Raw genomic sequence first — 15,246 nt, 5'->3', positions numbered from 1 at the left:
CCCAAATTCTTGAGCTAAAAGTTAAGGCAGCCTTTCCCCGGGGAAAAGCTAACTTCATTTATAAAACACATTTGATTTCCCTTTTCTAATCTCTCCGTAGCCTTTTTCCACTGCTGCGTGCTTTAATTTCGCTTTCAGTCAGAAGTTTAAAAAACTTTAGGCTTCTAATAACTGGAAAAAAATGGTTATTTAAAGATAACTGCAACTTGCTTAACATGCCAGACTATCATATGCTCGCTGCTTTGAAGCTGCAAATTAATGACGAGCAGGAACAGTGACTATCTTTCAGAGAAAACTGACCTCTTTCTAATGGCTCATCGCTAATGTCATCTGTCTGCTGCATCTCATTATGGGAATTTCACGGAGTAGGGAAGTATCTTAAGGCTGTGCACAAATAAAAAGGACCTTCTAGTATTGAGCACTTTGAAAATTTTTGATCTCTCCAAATACCTTCCTTAGATACTGGTTTCCCCTTTTGTGCATGGCACGCTGCTTATGTCATCTATTCTCTGTGACTAATTATGTTAATTTTTGTGCCATAAAAGTAACTGAAGGCTGTTAAGGAATAAAAGCTTTTGAGTGGCCTTATTTCATAAACACCCCTTTTGAACAAGGCGCATTTAGTCATATTTGCAGTAACAGAAAGAGTCTTGTGCTAAAAATACAACAAAGGCTCTTGAATATGGCCATTTATTCCTACTTTATTAGGTAATTTATGAAAAGTATGAAGGGAAGCCTTTTTGTTACTATAATTTGCATAAAGCTGGTGCCCCATTAATGAGATAACTTCCTGCCTTTTGTGTACCACCAGCTGGAAATAGAAATATAGGAACTTTTCTGTCTCCCAATTACTTAACCTGCTGAGTTCAGAGTTGGAGAGTAAACAGGATTCATATCAGTCAAAGAAGTTGATTTCTGCTGCTCTATCTAAAATGTTTTTATTTAATTAAGGAACCAGTGAAAGCAAAACGTTAAAAATACGCTAAATGTCCATCAGCTCCACGAGACCAAGGCTTTAGACCTGGGCTTCAATTTTGCACCTGTCTTTTTGTGCTGTCAGTCACAATTAGTTGTGCTGCAGAGTAGATCCATCAGGAATCAAGGCAGGCATCTAAAGCCGACAGTTTGAAGGGATCTGGGTGCCAAGGGATGCAGATGGGTTCTAGACATCATTTAAAAATCACCTAGAAACTCGATTGGCATCCAGGGCCCAGACACTCTTGGAAATCTCATTAATTTCCTCTCTGGTGCTGATACTTTAAATACTCTGATTTGGATAGAAAAATCCCTGCTCCAGAGGAATAACTGAGCTTTTCCCAACAAGGGGAAAATTCTTCATCTATGCCACTGATTTGTGTGCCAAAAGTTCAATCTGCCTTTGGGTTGGCTGACACAGTGCAGTGATACCTGTCACTCTGCTTAGAAACAGAGTTAGGATTTCTTTTTCATCAGTTTTCCACATTAATAGCATCATTTTGACTGCTGAATTAAAGGTATTGTTTATCAGTTGTAGCATCTCAGAATCATTTATACATAAGGTGATAACTTAGCCATAAAATCAATGGACCAGCTCCCCTATTTAGATATTTTTACACTGTTTACTATCTCTGAATTTATTTCAAGTGACTTAATTATAATTAGGATAATGACAACTCCTTAACAGTGTGCTAAAACATATGCAGGATAAAAAAAAAAAACAACTATCTATCTAAAAAGAATTTAAATTTCAGCTGCTCAGTCTTTGTGGGGTTTGAGGTCAGTTTGTTGGAGCAGTAAAGATTGTTCAGTGGGCAAATTACTTGATTAGCCATACCTGCCTAATCTGTTAAATCTGAATAAAAGGCATCTTTTGAGGTGGAATAGAGCATGTGACAGGTTTGTACTCACCACACCCCACTCTTTGGTCAGGGATTCCTGCTTTCCCACTGCAGAAAAGCTGGGCTCACCACCATTCAGCCCTAAAGGAGGAAAAGGCAATCAAAATCACCTTCCAGACAATCAAATGGATTCAATCCCAGTTTAAAGAGTCCTTTGACACTACCCTGTATATCTAAACAAATCACTGCAAACCCACATATCACCTCATCTAGTTAAAATATGGGTGTATTTAGAAGAGCTGCAATAGAGTTTCCACTGTCATTTTAACTATGAGCTAAACCACGAGTGCTGACAGGCTAAAGGTTGTCACAGTCAAGGGCCTAATTACTCTACAAATTGCAGTGAGATGATAAGATCCATCTCCTCTTGCTTGGGGCACTGGACTGGGGAGGAAAGTCTCCAGCCTGGGCAGGAAAGTGTCCATGGGCTCCTTTCAGGGGCAGCAGAGACACACAGACGCCTCCAGACTGGGGTTCACAACTCACAGGGACTGATTCCTTCTCATTTCAGATGTCTTGAGTATATTCTTAGGAGGTATGAGTTGAGACTCAAGTTATTTTTAGATTGCACTTAAAATAACAGTTTAAATTGTGTCTGAAGGTGTGTCTGAAACTGAATCTTCAAATTCTACACAATCACCTAATTTGCTGCCTCAGTGCCATGTTTCTGCCTGTGGCAATCAATGAAGCCCCCAGTTTTCCCCCCACACACCTTTCTGTCAGATTTTTCCCTGACCCATCAGTGACACTGAATATTTTGTGCAGCCAATGTGGTGCTAGAACGAGCTACTTTGCTAAAAGACTGCAGGAAAAAACCGCATTCAAGGGCCTCATAAAGACTTGGGAGAAGATGATGAGTTACAATTCCCAGTATAGGACATTTGGTGGACTAATGTGGTTCTGGTGCAGCAGCTCAGGTGGGCTGGAAGCATTTAGAGAAGTCAATAGTGCTTGCTCTCTCTTCTTGGTGTGAAATATTCACAAGCAAAGAGGCCCTGCTCCGCTCCCTAGAAATCCATGGCACCAACCTCATGTCTCAGGAGAAGGGATTTCATGCAGATTGCTGGCCAGAAGAGCAGCAGCTCTCTAACATCCAACAAAAGGGACTGTTTCCAAAACACCTACAGCAATAATTCATACTGTAGGGTTACAGAATCATGTAGGAAACACAGGAATGGCAGTGGGAGCATCTCACAGACAATACCAGAGCACAAAGTTTTGTTCTAGGCTGACATCAAGCAAATGTCACATAAAAACCATTATTGCATGAATAAATCTCACTCATTCACAAGTTTGTTGGGTTTTTTGCCCTACTCAAACCCCAAGATTTTTCTATTTTGTAGGTTTTTTTTCTAGATAAAAAGTGGTTTTGACCCTTCCCTTTTTATTTTTTTCACTGCCCACAGTTTCCAAACTTCAACCAAACACTTACCTGGGAGGTATTTTAGCACGTGGCTGGCCCAGATCGATGCCAACCTTCCAGAGCTTTCCCCAGGTGCCTCCCAGTGAAAGATCAGCTGCTGTGGAGAGAAGGGAGAAGAGAAAGAAATGCATCTTTATCTACAGGAATGTAGTAACAGGCCTAGAAAGGCTTTGAGTGTTCAGTGTTTAAGATTCAGTGGGATATGAGCCTATATAAAACTTGAAATAAAAGCAGCCCATTGACCTATTTAATGGGACTAGTCATTAAAGCCACGAGAGCCAAGGAAAAAACAGCCTAATGAGGAATTAAAAAAATAAAAGAGGAATAAAAAAGAAAAAAAAACCCTCTCCATGCCCACTAGCCCAGGGCTAGCTTAATTAAAGTCAAAGTAGAAATCTGCAAGAATAAAGAAATAAACAGTTAAATGTGTTATTTTTATCCCCATATTCCTGGCTGCTCTTTCTCTGCGATTGGTTTCATTCTCAAATAAAGCAACAGCCTCTTGTTTGCTTTCTGTTCTCTGCCTAATTTGGATAAATATAAACTTTTCTAGGCAAACCCAGAAAATCAGTTGTTCCCCTGAATACGGAGCTCTGATGAAGATTGTTTTGCAATTCTGATAATTACGAATATTTATAGGACATGGTTTAAGAGGGCAGCACTAATTGGACAACGCTTTCTGGACTCCCTTCTCAAAGCACTTAAATGATAAATCAGTCACCAAAGACAAATAATATAAATAAAGTGATAGATTGGCTTTCCCCCTCTCTTCCTTTCTTTCAATTTACCAAACAGCTCCAACAAGCTGTCCATGGCCAGCAAGCCGGTCTTAGGACGTTGTTATGTCTGTTTACAATGATTTGGGAGACCAGAGGGGAAAAGTTTGAATCAACAAATATTTTCTACATTCCTACTGGTAACTCCAAGGCCGGTTTTCAGGGTGGGTTTGGTTCCCCCCCCCTTGTCTGTTACAAGTTATGATGTGTGGATGAAGGCTTTTTCCCATGCAGTAATGACTGTATACTGAGATTTCAAGGGGCTGTTCATGACAATCCCATTTTCTGTGTAATTTCATGGTTGTCTTCTTGAATGAAGATATTGGCTGCTCTGAAGCAGGAGGTCAGATGCTCCTGCTCCCTTTCAGTATTGTTCCGGAGTATGTTTCCTTTCAGCTGATGAAAAGTAATTCATCATTTACACCCTTGAATTCTGCCAGCGTTTTTTTGAACAACTTTTCTTTCCCCGTGGTACCTTGAGCCCATGAAAGAGATAAATAGGTTCAATACAACGCCGGGCCCCGGATCCTGGGAGCAGGTTCGGCCTTGGAGGCCCCGAGCTGCCCCTTTCTCATGATGGAGTTTGTCACCTTTCTACCTCTGGAAGTCAAATCCTGTCGACTCAGCCATCTCTCAGCCTCTCTGAAGTGGCTTTGGCACCCACTGGGGCATGTGAGCTTAAAATTGATTTTTTTTTAAGATCTGTCAAGTTCCCTTAAGGGAGTGGGCAGCCAGCCGGCCCTCACAAAGCGCTCAATGTCTAACAGGCACCCGAGGAACTTCCTCCAGGAGGGCACCGGGGCCCCAAATCCCCACCCCTGGTTGCTGAGGAGCTGCCCTTCCACCAGAGAAACCTTCCTGCCAGGCTGCCTCCTCCTTCCCAAAGCCTTGGAGCCTCGTTTTTCCTTTTATTTAAGCAGCAGAGATGTTAAAATAGTGGTGGCCAGCCTGGCAGGGATACCCCTTGGAAGTGGTGCTCCCTGGCATTGGGCACGGCACGAGGTGGCCACTGCTCACCTCTGCTTGGGACAAGGGGATATTGTCCCCCACGTGTCCCAGGAATGCTCTGCCCTGGGCAAATAATTCATTATTGTGCCCCATAAACTCTCAAAATATCGGTGGACAGGGAAAAATAGGGTGCAAAGAGAATAAAGGTTTTCAGCTGAATAAAAAGTTATAAATATATTTATATGTAATAAAAATATATAATATATATTTATTGTAAAATATTATATATATTATTTTACACAATATAATATTATGTATAGTATTATGTATAATATTTGTTCAGGATATATTAATGTATATGTATTCATATATTCATATATATTAATATATATGGAGATATATATAGTAGATAGATATATATATGGATATACATATATACTATATATATATACACTATATATATACTACAATGTACATACTATATATACTTTATTATAGTATATATATTAATATACTATACATATACTATATATACAATACTACATATATTATACTCTATATATACTATATTATAGTATATATATTAGTATACATATATTCAGTATTTATTGGTATATATCTATTATAACATATTATATATTTATACTATATATTGATTATCTTATATAATTATATATAATATAATTTTACATTATTAATAAATATATAGAGAGTGTATATCCCACTCTTTAAATGACACATATGGTTGCAGCCAAAGACATCTAAAAGCAGAAAATCTGCTGATTGCAGAAAATTAAAACCTCTTTTCAGAGTGAGGTTTCAAGTCCCAAAAATTCAGTTCCCAGAAGGCAGGCAGGGGGAGAGGCTGCACCTCCCAACACTGGTGACATCCCACAGCTCACAGGCATCTCTAGGAGCATTTCAGAGCTCACCCAGGTAAATAAATGAATTTTGAAGGGAAGAGCTGTCAGCAGATTAGATCACTGGAAAGGAAAGCAAAGCAAAGCAAAGCAAAGCTGGTTACAACAGCATCACTGAAAGGGGCTCAACCTAAGCAATAATTTCAGTGCAGGAATTCTGAATTATTCCAAGACCTGCATTTAAACATTCTCCAACACAAAGAGGTTTAGTAATATAACCCCTTATTTATTTTTTTCAGCAACTCTCTCTTGTTTGGAGTAGTGTTTTAGAGGAGAAAATAATCTTTCAACTTGAGCAATTTTTGTTCAGTTTTTGCTCAGCACACAGGCCTAAAATACAGAATATAACCCGGGTTTGCTTCTTTTTTTTTAATACCCTATAGTTTCCTCCTCCCTTTGCTGCAAGTGTTTGTTTTTTACAAAAATATCCTGTGCATCCACATTATCAACACACGTTTGAGTGGGCAGAAGGGTTGGTTAATCTGCCGCTGTCGTGACAGCAGGGGGAGCAAAAATCACTGCAACAGGGGGGAATTCACAATGATCCTGGCTATTAAAAAGCCACTTCTGAAAAGAAATAGTCATTTTCTGGAGAAAACAATTGTTGTACGCATTTATTATCACAAGCCAAGCTGAAGCTGCAGGTTAAACCCAAACTTTGCTCTGCAAACTGTTAACAGAACAAACAGCAGCCAGAAGTAATTACAAGTTTGAAACACAAGTCAGGAGAGAGCTGAGATATTTTTAACTCATGAGGGGAGTGCTAGAACTCCCTCTGGAAGGAAAAAGGGACAAGGAAGATTTGCAGCTTGCCTTTTTTAATTTTTATTTGTATTTTTTTACTCTATGCTGCGCCGCAGTGGAGGGAACTGCAGCCCACCCGAAGAGGAGGCACCGCTGGAGCCAGACCTCTGGTGCTTCAACTTCAAAGATTTAGGGTTAGAAAGGGCACAACTCTAACCCAAATATAGTCCCAGGAGCAAATAACACAAGACTCAATCAGTCACAAGACTATGTTAATATTTATATCCTGAAATGTATCCACCTGCTGCACCCTTCCTTCTGCTCACCCTTTCCTTTCGGAGTTCTGGGCTACTCTGATGGTTTTGGTGGGTGTGGCCATAAACTGTTCTATCCATAGGCCTGGTTTCTTTAAAGTTTGATTAACTCTTGGAATAAGATTGATTTTTTTGCGTCCCTTCTTGCCAATCAGGTCACATGGAATGGTTATGGACTGTGATCTGTGCCGTGCTTCTCAGCTCTCCAGGTGAGGACGCACGTGTTGCAACAGAGAGCAAAATACTCCTCCTTTGTTCCACAGCCCCATCTGCCCATCCATCCACCCATCTGCCTCTGTGCATTCACACACAAAAATAAAACCTGCTGAACAAACCCACCACCTTTTTGTCCACACTAGAATGGTTTGTGGAGCTATTTTTCCCCTTCAGTTTGCTGGAGTATATTTACAGAATATTATTTTCATCTCAAAAAATGGGTTTTTTTCTGCAGTTCACACTCAGTATTTACTTTTTGCTTTTCTAATTAGCCTTTCAGTTTGCTTCTGCTTATTTTATGGAGCCTTTCAACTGCTCCACCTTCCCAGATTTTGTATTTTTTTTTCAACACCTTGTGCTTACTGCTTATCTTACTCTTTACTATACAACTCTACTTAGCCACATCGGGCATTGTTACCTTTATCCTTCTTTAGACTTAAACCAGGATGAATTTCAAATGTCCTCCAACTGTTTCTGAAATATATTCCAATTTTCTTCAGTAGATTTACCATACATTATAATAAAATCCTGATAAAAATTCCTTAGCACACTCTGCACTCCCTGAAAGTCAGCCTGCAGTAAGGCTGGCATTGCTTTTTGCTCCTCAACAAATATTTTAAATCAAATGATGTCGAGATCACTGGATCTTTCATACCTCTCCAGTTCAACACCCTTTATTACCCTTGGCTCCAATCCTTGAATTAATTCAAATAGTTTCTGAAAGACAATTCAATAAAGCACACAGGGAACTAGAGGCAATCCCACGTTAGCTTTAGAGACACGAGTATTCCCTCCCTAGTTCTACCTTCTCACAGTCAATAAAGGAGTAATTAAAAGCCACCTTATCAAAGTTCTGGCGCTCCTGAAGGCCTCTCTCATCTGCAAGCAAAGACCTAAAAGTTCAAAGAAGCCTTCAGAAAACCACCTGACTACCTTTATTGTGCTTAACTTTTATCAGCGTTGACATTGCTATGTCAGCCAAAATACTTGCAGCATTTTCCCTCTGAAGACACTCATCTCCCAGGAATACTGATAGGGCTCCTCCTCCATCTCCCCTTTCTCTGCACAGACCCCAGACTAGTATCTCAAAACCTCAATTTCTTGCCTCAGCCATATCTGTGCCATTCCAATAATATCATGCTTATCCTCGATACTCATAGTTATCATTGATAAGTCTTTGATGTAATAAATCCTTGATATAGTATCATACTTATCCTTGCTATAAGATACAATCAAAAATGAAAGCAGAAACTTAAGATACAGAGTAAAATATATTACTTGCCAATTTTCCACAGTAACTTTTCATCATTACTCCAAAATTACTTTTTAATGCAAAGAGTAGTTCCAATCACATAGAGGCCCACATGATTCAGATACTATCATAATCACAATTAGATTACATTACTGCAATCAGGAATGGAGATCATTAAGAGAAAGAATATAAATTGCTTTAGTTTTACAAGTACTGAGCTAGCAAAATTATAATTAATCTCCATTTATAATCTTTTCTTTCATAGAACTGCAAAGCATGCTACTTTTTTTAGGCCATCAATACAAATTAGAACTAAGTAATAAAGCCCTAACTATGACTACTGTGCAGTTCTCAATTGTAGAAACTTTCATATTATGTACAGAAGGTTTTTCATGCAAACAGTGCCCTCAGCATAGAGGGGGGTTTCAGTGCAATAAGTCCAGCCATTTCTACAGTCAGCTGGCTGTTTATAACACAAAATGCAATCAAAACTGTCTATCCCTCTTCCCAACAATGGATATGAAGTCTGCTGCTGAAATTGGATGATAGGTTTTGTGAGAGATGAGACAATAATGACTTAGCAGCAGAGGCAAAAAAAAAAAAAAAAAGAAAAAAGAAAGGCACAAATACTAGATTTCACAAGTTTTCAGAATTTCCACTAAGAAACAAACATGCAATGCTGTCAGGAGTTGTGAGATGGCAGACGAGGCCTTGTCTAACTCCAGTATGTACAAACATGTTGAATATACATAGCTCTGATTGAAATTTTGAAGCTTGCCATGTTTGCTTTTTCTTCATTTTAACTCTCCGTTTTGAGAAACAAGAATAGTAAAATTGGTGGAAGTCTTGCCCTCATGCTAAACATTCTTCTAGACCCAAATTGTACCTTCCCTGACTGATGAGGAAAAATTATATGGAAGAAAAAAGGAAAAAGGTAAAACAAAAGTGACCCTATTTAAATGCATAAGTAACTTTGCCTCTTGGTTTTACAGAGACAGAGCAAAGCAATGAGACAGAAAATAACTGCTGGAGATTTGCTGCTTTAGAGAATAAATGACCACCCTTGGACAGTCTGCCTTGTTCTGGCTACGGGGCAAAGGAACAGACTTTAAATCCAAGTTAAACAAATCTGCAACACCACTGTGGATTCCCTTAGTTAAGTTCTCAGGAGTTAAATTCTCAGGCAGGAGAAATCACAAGAGAAAGAGGTTCATAGAATGATTTGGGTTGGAAGGGACTTGGAAGATCCTCTTGGATCCCTTGGGCAGAGACACCTTCCACTATCCCTATCCCAGGTTGCTCCAAGCCCTGTCCAACCTGACCTTGGACAATTCCAGGGATCCAGGGGCAGCCACAGCTTCCCTGGGCAACCTGTGCCAGGGCCTCACCACCCTCACAGTGAACTTCCTTCTGACAGAAGGGACATTTCTACAACTGGAAATATGGGAAACACCTTGCAACCCTGCTGACCTCTTGAAATGCCTTCTTCCTTCATCTGCTGCAAATAAAAGTGGCATCCAGGGTGACCTGGAGAAACCACAGAATATTTAGGGTTGGAAGGGACCTCTGAAGATCATCCAGTCCCACCAGGGTCACCTGAAGCAGGTGACACAGGAACTCATCCAGGTGGCTTTTGAATGTCTCCAGAGAGGGAGACTCCATGAACTCCCTGGGCAGCTCTTCCAGAGCTCTGCCACTCTCATGGAAAGAAGCTTTTCCTCATGTTGAGGTGGAACTTCTTGTGTTCTAGTTAATGGCCGTAAAATCAGTAATTGTAGTGCACTTTCCACAGGAAAAGGGATGCTGAAATACTTTTTGTCTCTAGGATCAAGTGCTGGCTGCTTCCAGGGAATGCCCAGCACAGTGTAAAGCCAAATGAATTATGGCTTTGGATCACCATGGTTTGTGGGCTTCTCCAAGATCAAAATTATGGAAACAGCTATAAAACTTCCAGAAAAAACAAAACTACTGTGATTTGTTGTTTACATTAACCCACCATCAGATACAAATCCCAAGTCTATCCCACCTAGTCCTCATCTAAAACACCAATGAAATTATTAATTAGAAAACTAAATATTGGACAACATAAGTTGGCACTGGGTGGCTTATATATTAGTTTGTATCTTACTTTAAACACTTGTACTTGTAACAGCAGCTAATTCACATCTGATCTGAATCCTGCAGTACTTTAATTCCACTCATCCCATTCTCAGCACCAAATGTTTTATTGAACACGACCTACTTGCTCCACTGCTTCCTCAGACAACGGAGCACTTACTTCCTTTGAACCGGCTTCACTCAAACCCCTTGGCTTCTGGAGTCTGCTTTGCCTGCTCTTACTCATCAATAATTGCTGAACACAGCCTCTTAAAGCGTTAATACAAGTGTAAGTTATAATATAAACCCGCAGTTTCAGCCTTGTTCTGCAGTGTTCTGTGGCAGTGAGCAGTGCACACGCTGCCTCAGTTACATCATGATTTTCCAGTGCAAGTAATTACGAGCCATTCCGTGTGACAAGTGGCAGGTCCAGATGTCCTCCTGGGACTGGTGTGACTTTAACCCCGCTGGCAGCAGCGGGAGGTGCCTGATGCTCGTTCCTCCAGCTGACTCTGACTGGGTCAGCAGCTTCTCACACTCGTTTTCCACCCCGCGAAGGAGCGCTGAAGTTCAGCGGCGCTTTCAGGCTTAAGTGTGTCTGAACAAAGGCAGTTTTGGATGACAATCTTGGATGTAGGCCTTTAAAATCTTTGTACACTCTATTTCAGATATGCAAATGCTCTTTTGGATATGGCTCTTGATCAAGTTTTCATGAACATCCACATTCCTCTGCTGAAAAGCGTGTGAAATCAGTCATCTACCAGACCCAAGAAGAAATTGCTTGATTTCAGTTTCCTTGTCTGCCTTTTCTATATGCCTGAAATTGTCTTTATCATCTCTGTCTATGCACTATTTATATTAAAATGTTTTTCTTATCTCCTGTAACCGATTCAGTTTGGGTCAACATTAAAACCATTCCACTCACTTCAAAGAGATCCAAAAGAATGCAAGAGAAATCTAAGGAGAAAACTATGAGCATTAAGTGGCATCCAGGAACCAGTGACAAACCAACATATTTGCTATTTTTTTTAGTTAAAAAGTCAAGACTATGCAGTAGTGTGTGTACACAATTAAATGAACAAAATATATTTAATCTACTAAAATGTCACAGTCCCAGAACTGGCAAAACTCTCGATGAAAATTAAAATGTAATTCACATGCTTCTGTTAAAACAGAGGAGGGGGGGTTACACATGTTAAGGGAGTTTTCTGCTTTTGGTTTGTGGGTAGTTTGTTGGTTGAGTTTTTTTTAAACCTGCCAGCAAAAGAACATGATCTTAGTGATATGTCAGAGATAAAGTTGAAACACCAGAATGCCCATGGCAAACTCAGGGAACAAAGACTCACTCAGACAGAATAAGAATGAGTGGTTATGTACAGCATACTATTAACTCAAGGTGTTTTTCAAAAGCACAACTCCTGAACATCGGAAATATACATCTATTTTCTTAAATCTATGAGTTTTCTTCATGGTGTGGTGCAAAAGGAGATTTAGAGATATTATTGGTGGACATATTGCTGGAAACCAGATAAAGAGAATGCAGTGCCAGGGTTATCCTGAGTATAACACAACAAAAGCCATTGACATAAAAATTAAGACTCTTCCTGGAACAGAGGAGGAAAGAGAGCTTTCCAGCTGCAGCACAGACCCATGTGTAGGTTAGGCAGACAAATCACAGAATCAACCAGGTTGGAAAAGACCTCTGAGATCATTGAGTCCAACCCAACCCCACCTTGTCACCCAGACTATAGCACTGATGTCACATTCAGTCTCTGCTTAAACACCTCCAGGGACAGTGGCTCCACCACCTCCCTGGGCAGCCCATTCCAATGGCTGATTACTGTCTCTGTGAAGAATTTCTTCCTGATGTCCAACCTAAACCTCCCCTAGCTCAGCTTAAGGCTGTGACCTCTTCTCCTATTCCTGGGAGAAGAGATCAATGCCCACCTGGCTCCCCCCTCCTGTCAGGGAGTTGTAGAGAGTGAGGAGGTCTCCCCTGAGCCTCCTCTTCTCCAGCCTCAACAACCCCAGCTCCCTCAGCCTCTCCTCATTGGAATTGTGCTCCAGTCCCTTCACCACCCTCGTTGCCCTTCTCTGGACCTGCTCCAGCACCTCAATATCCTTCCTAAATTGAGGGGCCCAGAACTGAACACAGCACTCGAGGCATGGCATCACCAGTGCCAAAAGCTGAGTAGGCAAATGGCTTTCAGGTATTAAAAAATATATCTAAAAGGAAATAAATCTCCTTTTCTAACAAAAATCATTAAAGAAACAGGTATGAAATCGGTGTGGTGCTCACTGTTATTCCCACTGTGAAACAGGAGGGGGTGTGTTTGCTTCTGTGCATCTTTCTTGGGATAGGTCCGGTTTTTTTAGGATTTGGTGGGCACAGAGGGAGCACTGGGAAGCTCTGTGAGGGCAGCACAGGCAGAGCTGGTGCCTTCCTGGAGGGAGGGGAAAAACAATGCAGTGATTACAGAGACATTTCAGTGAGTGGTGTCTGTAGCATTAGCCACACTAATCCTCTCCCTAAGTCAGACTTGTCTCGTGATGGACAAATTATCCAGCTTAGTGAGGTGTCTGGGGTGGTGTCAGTGTCTCAGCTGTCCTGCTCCCTCAGTTCTCAGGCACTTTCTTTCAGCTCGTGAGAACACTTGAACACACCCCCCTTTGCAGAGGTCCTTATTCTCTGCCTTTAGGGGACAAAAAAAGGAAAAAAAAAAAGGAAAAATTTAACTATTCCCTCCCACCTATTAACTAGGTGGGATAGACTTGGGGGTTGTATCTGATGGTGGGTTAATGTAATGAACATACCACGGTGATTTTGTTTTTACTGGAAGTTTTATAGCTGTTTCTATAATTCTGATCTTGGAGAAGTCCACAAACCATGGGGATGCAAAGCCATAATTCATAATTTAGCCATCTGTCCAAGTGGAAAGGGAGCTTTGATTGAGCCCAATCATCAAGTAAATACATTCCAGGCACCTGAACTGAATGTGTGCTAAATATTCTCATTCCCACCATGTCAGGGGAAAAAAGCCTCCTGTATCCCAAATCAAAAGGCAAGAAGAAGCCAATGCAGGAATGAGATGGGTGATTAAGAAGCATATCCTAATTTCCCAGTTCCTAGAGGGAATGCTATACAGTTACACCAGACTTCCAAACTTCAAAGTTTTTTCACAAATATTAAGTTGTAAACTATTAGTAAACTATTATGGATGGTACAGGGATGCCAGGCTCATAAAAGTGTGTCCTAAATACTCTCTGCACAGTTATCTTTTGTTTTTATTTTTAATTAATAAAATTACTGAAGATTGAAAATACTCTTGGTATTATAGATATAAACTGAGAAATATAAATAATTGCATTGGTAGGAAAACATGGGAAAAAGCCATGAAAAATGAAGGACATGTAAGAAAGGTAAGGCAAAACCACTGGACAGAAGTTCACGAGACTTAATTTGAGCAAAAATATATGTTTTTTTAAAAATCAAAGTAACAAAATCTTGTAACAGCTTAGCAGATTTGGGGGTTTTCCATCAACACATGTTCAAACTAAAGTTATATTTTTAAAAGATACACTTTTTTTGAGTGGGAATTAATTTAGGGATCCCTGTAGTCTGTACAGTGCAGGTCAAATTCTACCCCTGCAAAGGTTCCTTCTGACCTTCTGAATTATAAATGGTTTAGTGACCAAAACACTGTCTTAAAAAATTAAAAATACCCTCTCCAAAAGCATAGATTTCAATACCAGAAGGGTTCAGTCAGTTCTTTATCATTCAGATGCAGATAAATTGAGTCTTTGCACTTTTCTCTCTATCTCTTTCTTGTAAAATCTAAGTTCTGTCTGTTCTACAGAGATATTCATGACATTTTCTCACAAGAGCTGTGATTTACTCCAATGTCTTCAGCCAAAAATATTTCTTCTCCCCTCTGTTCTGTGTTATGTGCTTGACTAAAATTAAGTGGGAATAAGTAGGATGGTTGTGGGAAAATAAAAACAGCAACAGCAAGACTGATATCACCAAATAAATAGTTTTCCATCTATTTTTTAAAAATTGAAATTAATATTTTTATGCAAAAAATCTCGAAAATGTAAAAATCAGAAATCTGTGGTATATTAATAAGAGAATATTTTTAATGAGGAAAAAAATTCAAAGATATTTGAAAACTTATTATTTCAAGAAAAGCCAAAAGAGATGCAGGAATGGGAATCCTACCTTGAAACGAAAGTCTTCTAAATTCAGAATTCATGCAGCCCATGGAACGTGAATTCACCAAAAATGGCTTAACCTATAACAGGAGAAAAGCATTATATTGAACGTGCTATATACACAGGTATATACAGGTTTATATCACCAACTATTTTGGATATTTACGCTTCTTAAGTAATAAACATATTTTTGTTGTTAAAAATAATAAATATTCGCCTTTCTATGAAAATTATTTGGATTATTTTTTTTTTCCTTAAAGAATACATTATATACTAGTGAATAATAGGGTTCAAGAGAAGCTAAAATGACATTTGGAAAAGAAAGTGTAGGTGTGTGTGTTCAAAGGGGTAAAAATCATTAAAGCATCAAGGTTTCTGTCAGGGATGGGAAAAAACTAATTCTAAATAAACTAAAAATGGGTTTATTTTGTTTGTTGGTCCTGAAGGTAAAATTTAGTAATTTTTAA

The sequence above is a fragment of the Neopelma chrysocephalum genome, unplaced genomic scaffold (genome assembly GCF_003984885.1).
Source record: "Neopelma chrysocephalum unplaced genomic scaffold, ASM398488v2 Primary Assembly neopelma1_103b, whole genome shotgun sequence".
NCBI lineage: Eukaryota > Metazoa > Chordata > Aves > Passeriformes > Pipridae > Neopelma > Neopelma chrysocephalum.
The sequence above is the reverse complement of the archived record's forward strand: the minus strand, read 5'-3'. Positions refer to the sequence as shown.